The sequence below is a fragment of the Nuphar pumila genome, chromosome 10, assembly GCF_984573655.1.
Source record: "Nuphar pumila chromosome 10, dmNupPumi1.hap1.1, whole genome shotgun sequence".
Lineage (NCBI taxonomy): Eukaryota > Viridiplantae > Streptophyta > Magnoliopsida > Nymphaeales > Nymphaeaceae > Nuphar > Nuphar pumila.
In genome coordinates, this window is record NC_143258.1 from 729,930 (window position 1) to 736,473 (window position 6,544).

Consider the following 6,544-nt stretch of genomic DNA (forward strand, 5'->3'; position numbering starts at 1 on the left):
AGCACTATAAATCATAGTTAAAAGACCGAACAACACTATAAATCATTGTGAGACTCGTTGGAGACCCAAAAATACTACAAATCATAGTAGGGACTCATTAGAGACCCAAAAAAATTATAACAATAATTTGCTGAAGAATATTGTCAATCAAATAACGATTTGTTGAATAAGTACTACAACAGTCATGATATGGGGGCCAAAATTAGAATATTTATAAAATCTGGATACAAGGTTCTGGTATTTAATCAAAATAAAATAGTAATTGACCATAAAAAATTCTAAAAATTTACAGGGATGAACTAGACACATAAACAAAGAGAACCCGTTTTACAGAATTGAAAAATGATCTTCCATTAGGGAAATAAAATTCAAACAAAATGGATCAAAATCTGAGCCGTTAAAATGACACAAGGTGACAGGGTTATGGTTTTTGACCCAAAACGGGTATGAAAACACCATAAAAATCGCTGAAATTTGGTATGAACAAACTACATTCAATTTAAAAAACAACTTTTTTTATGGATTGGAAAGGTCATCTCTGGTTAGGGAGAAATCACTCCCGCAAGTTGGTCCTGATTCTGCTAAAATCCTGACGGTGCAAAATAACAAGTTTTGAATCTCGATTTTTAAAGTGGGTCAAACAAACTCAGAATGATTTGATTTTTGGTGGAGAGCATGAAGACATATGCATAAAGTTGCAGTAAAAAATTCAGATTAAAATAAGCTCTGGTTACATACAAATTGATAAATTTAAAATGCACCAGAATTCAAAGTATAATCTAGAAAGCAACTGAATATGATGAAAGCAAATTGCACATGCGTGGATGTTCAAACATGAGATCTAATGCCTTAAAATATGAATGGGTAAAAACTTTGAATCAGACTCCACAACTCTTCAAGTTGAATGATGCTACCCACGCTGGGAGGAGCCCCCAAACCCCCCTCCTGTAAGGGCAAAAACTCTAAATCAGGCTCCACAAGAGTCAATGTGCAGGTCAGTCGGTGCTTGATGAAGCAATGTAGGATCTTCTGTTGGATGTGCACAGAAGCAGAAAGAGAAGGGAGTCAGAGGGTTGATGTTCATGGCCTCCTCCAGGGGAGATTTCTTTCTCGGATAATCCTGCAGTGCAAAGACTGGGTCTTAAATAATCATCTTTGGGGCACTTAAGTCTTTTCAAGAATCCTCCATTGATTTCTTCTCTAGAGAGAGAGAGGGTTTTACAATGTTTTACGGAGAAAGAAGAAGAAGTCTTTAAAGAGTCAACATCATCTTCGACTTTCTGGATGGAGGACATGTTTGTCCTTTTTTTGAACTGTTTGTTTTTTCTTTTTTGAATGAAAGGCTTTTTTGTCATTTTCTCAAACCATCACTTTATGAGAAGAATAGCAAGAAAGGGTACTTAAGTCTTTGCAACAACACTAGAGTCCGATGCAAAGTTATGTCAACATACACAGGAATACGAGCCCCATGTGCTTGTATACGTGGTGCTCATTCAAAGCCCCGAACACAGACGTGGGATTCAGTGAATCATCGGGGGGGGAACATACACCACCCTCTCGTGGTTTTAGTATTTGTTTACTTTTTTGTGTCACAGTAAGCAACAAACATGGTTTGGCGCAGTGGTGGCAATGATTAGGGAGGTCAGGGATTGAATCCCACCTTCTCCTTGTATATGTCTTTTTAGAATGCTGTTCAAGCTAGGCTTGGCTCGAGCTCGGAACTGAACCGAGCATGAACAATGCCGTTGAAGCTCGGCTCCGAGTTCAAGCCACCGAGCTTAAACGAGAACATTTTGAAACGAGCAGAGTTCGAACAGCCCTGTCTTGGCTCTAACTCTGCTCTTGTGCATCCCTAGGCAAGCATTCAGAGTGATGGCATTGTCGGTAACTGGAGGATGGGAAGAGTCACACCCTTCTTAGCCTTGAAATTTATGGTAGGCCAGCTCCACCTTGCCTCACGAACAAACAAGAATTTTAACATAACATTTTTATACAAAAGCACAAGTGGAGCAGTCATGCTAAAAGATTACAGCCTTTATAACTTATCAGACTATCACGCTTGAAGTGATATTTGCAAATTATCAAAACATGGTCTGCTCCCTACGTCAGGTGACTGTGCTGCAGGTTCTCAACTCTTATTTTATACTGTCATACAGCTTATTGCTTCTCTTCTGAGCTTTCTATTTACATAATCTGATCAACTTTGTTGGGATGGGTTGGCCTCCACCACTATTAGAAGGAGTGTTCTTTGGAACCAAGTTAGGAAGAAACAAAACATCCTGCTCAGAATTGGTACAGACTCATTTGGAAACAAAGATGAGTTTCCGGTGCAGCTTGGACTGTATTTTTTGGCTTGTGAAGATAAGCTCATTACTCAGCAAAGAGTTAAACGCCTTGGAGCGTCTTTGCCAAGTTCTTACATTTGCAGAAATGATGAAGAAACATGTTCTCATATTCTCTTATCATGTCCTCTGATCAGTAAGCAGGTATGGAACTTTTTTTTGAGCAAATTTAAAAGGAGGTGGCCTCATGATATGAATCTCATCCAAGTTCTTCAACGGTGGTTCACATAGTCTTTTCGGATTGATTGGATGACTGTTTGTTGGAGGCTTGCTTTTCATATTATTGTTCAGAGGCTGTGGTGGATCAGTAATCGTATCTGTCATGATGTGGAAGAGTGCTCAATCAGCAAGGCTGAGCATATTGTTTGGAACTCCTGCTTGGATGTTTTTGGTAAAATACAGTGACAGGAAGATGAGTTTTGTAGTTTTAAAATTTGGTCCAAGGTGGGTGTTTTTCCTTCTTTGTTGGCCTCCTGTCGGGATACAAGCCTTGCACATACAGCTGTTCTCTCCTACTCTCAGAAAGTGGGAGTGAAGATTGCTTACAGTCCAAGGGATGCTAGTGGTTTTTTTCTGAGAGCTGGGGTGAAAGTTTTTTATAAGGATCTTATTTTCCCAGAGCTTCCCATCTTTGACAGACTGTTAGAATGTGAATTCCAGTTCCATCCCTGTCTCTGTGGCATCTTCTAATCCTATCTGGCTCAGATGGCTTAGGGATGTGTTGGAAGGTCGCAGGCAATTGGATTCAATGTTTGGATTTAACGTGATCAGTTGGTCATCGTGGAACAGGGGCTTACGATCGATACTGGAGCTCTTTTATTCTTTCCTTTGGGTTCCAGGACTGAAGTTGTGTGGCTGCAAGATAAGCCTTGCAGTTGGGATCACACAGAGGATTGTAAATCGAGGAGTGTTTTGATTCTTTGGAATTCTGTTAGTTTGTTTTTTCGGAAAATGACCGTACTGTCTGCAAAATGACATGTTTTTCAAAATGCTCCAAAATTTTCATTATCCCCAGGATATTTTTACCCTTTGAGCTTGCGAATCTCCTGAGGTTCGGTTTGCGCGCTACCATGTGAAGAATGTCCTCACATCAATCGAAATGTAATAATTAAATGATTTATTTTTTTGTGTTAAAAATTATAATTATTTGCAATTTATCAATAGTTTGAGAGGCATAATTAGTACAAAAAAATAATAAATAAATAAATAAATGTAAATGTAAAAAGAATAATAATTTATGTCCATTCAATCGTATCAATCCAATAAGTTCAATAGTAAAGTAAAACCAATCATTTTCTAAACAAGTGGATGATATATTTGTTTAAAATTTCATTTAGCATTTTACTATACATAATATTTTATTACATTTAATTGTTATGTACTTAAACATACATACCACCAAGTTTTACAGCACATTGACACATTCTCTTATCTGTTTATATTTTTAGTCTAGTTTTTATAATTTTTAATATGATATTCATGATTTTGCCGATTAACCATGATTGGACGAGAAGTTTGACTCAAGCAGTCAACTGATTTTGTCTTGATTAATTACGATTTACTGAGGAACTTAATCTTGAGTAATTGATGAGGATGAGTTTGGCTACTATAAAAGTTGGAACATTATATCAATGGCAAACATACACTATATACGAGTTCAGAGCTGCATAGGCCCAAGAAGTAACAAGAATGAATTGACATAAACAACTCATTAAACAAAGCAAGCCCCACTTATATATCAGTAGTTTCGCTTCAACTCTCCAGTGTTCTTATTTTTCTTCTTTAAGAACAGAGCTCTGAGGTGCCAAGTCCGATCAAATAAATTCAATAAAAGAATATAAGAAGGAGAAAAGTTGCAAAATGTTATGGGTCAAGAACGAGTTGTCACCACCTTTAGCTTTTACAATTATCTAGAACTTTTGCAGGTGCAGTGCAAGATTTCACAGGAAATGAATATCTAGAAAATGCTAAGAGCCTGTACGTAGGAAACAGTAACATTGAGAGTCTGATGATAGAGAGAAGCTAAGATATCAAAATTGTGCGCTTTATTCCTACACAACCCACAACATGTTTAAGATAGCTTACTAAGAGTCATATGGTGAATCACATTTTTAAAAGACAGTCCAAATTACAATGAGGTCTCCAAATAAGGTGTCCAAATAACATGAGTTTTCTGTTTCTAAGGACAACCACCATGGATTCGTTATATTCACGACAGACTGTTTACAACTAACTGATGATCACCATGCGTTATTTCTAGCCTTGACTATTTTTTATATGAATTTCTATCTTTCCATATCAACAAAAAGAATCTAAAGCAAATCTCATAGAGTCTTCCTCATTCATGACAATTCAGCATCGCTGACCATGAAATAAACCGACTGCTAGTGTAAGAAGTCCACTATGTAAGAAGTCCACTATGTAAGCAATAACTAGTGGAGAGGCGGAAAAAATAAACGAAGAAAGGAACTAAAAAAAAAAGGACAGAAAGCTAAAACCCATACTTGATCTCATAGCCTAAGTTGGTCAGAGCAACGGTATAGAGGTCATCTTGATTGTTAGAGAAATAACTTCCACCATGCATCTGGCTATCATCTTGATTGTTAGAGAAGTAACTCTCACCATGCATCTGGCTATCATCTTGATTGTTAGAGAAGTAACTCCCACCATGCATCTGGCTATCATCTTGATTGTTAGAGAAATAACTCCCACCATGCACCTGGCTATCATCTTGATTGTTAGAGAAGTAACTCCCACCATGCATCTGGCTATCATCTTGATTGTTAGAGAAATAACTCCCACCATGCATCTGGCTATCATCTTGATTGTTAGAGAAATAACTCCCACCATGCATCTGGCTATGACAAAGATCACCGGCGACGAAGCCCCCGTTATTGGTCATTGGAACGAACAAAGTGCTGTCACTGTTAGTGATAAAATCATAGCCACCCATGAAGGAAGAAGCAGGAACAGAAGAAGAAGAATGGCTGGGATCGAATCCCACGCCCATGCAGACATGCCCAGGCATCTTGAGTATGAGCTCTTCGGCACGGCTCTGCAACGTCGATCTCAGCTCCTGCAAGGCCAGCAGAAGGTGTTGCAGTTGGAGATCGTTGAGCTCATCCACATCCACATCCCAGCAGGCCATGTCCTGCGCCTGGCAAGCCTTCTCGTGCTGCTTCTGCAGGACCTCCCGGTGCTTCCTCTCCGCTTCGAGCTGCTGGAGGAGCTCGTCATGCAGCCGGTTGAGCTCTCTCATGGCTCCGGACAGGTCGGTCCTGTCCGGCTCTACAGCCGGCGTCGAGAGGCCGAGGAAGCGGCGGATTACGGAGTCGACGGAGGGGCTTCCGAAGGAATAGGACTTGCCGCCGGGGGAGAAGACGAGGACGGCGACCTCAGCGCCACAGAGGATGCAAAGATCGCTGGCTTTCTTCATGAGGCCGTTCCGGCGCTTGGAAAAGCAAACCTGACGGCTGTCTTTGTTCTGGATCCTCTTTATTTCAATCCTCTGACGGCCCATTCTGTGCCTCGATTCTTTGTTCACCATAACAATGGTGTCACTGTTGATAATGGAGGATGGAGAGTTTTATCTTATTTTATGTCTGTGGAGTGAGAGTGAGAAAGAAGAATAAGAAGAATTACGGTGTTAAAGAAGAGGAAGGGAGAGGAGGATGTGGTTGAACAGAAACAGTGTGGTAGTGGTACTTAGATAATATAGTATGCCGTTGGAAACGTGCTCGTCAAGGGAGCACTGTTATGGAAGGTAGCCTTGCCTTCCATAACGTAGTAAGAGGTATCTTGGATGAAAATTAACTGTTTTAAAACCCAAATATTTTTTGCTAAACACTTACCAAAATGGGGATTAGGGCCTCTCTCTCTCTGCCCACCGACAAGTAGAGAGAGAGAGAGAGAGGTGCTAAGGCGTATCTCGAATCCAAATTAACGGTTTTAAACACCAATATTTTTTGGCAAAACTTACCAAAACGGTGATTAGAGCCTCACTGTGCCCACCGCCAAGCAGAGAGAGAGAGAGAGCCGAAAGAATTTTTTTTGAGCCGAAAGAAACAGAGAGAGAGAGAGAGAGAGAGAGAGAGAGAGAGAGTGGCCTGGGAGGTCCTCTCCCTTTCTTCTTGTTCCTGGGTCTCGCCTGACACATCACCACAAAACCCTCAATTCATCTACCAAAATTCCCATCAATTCTA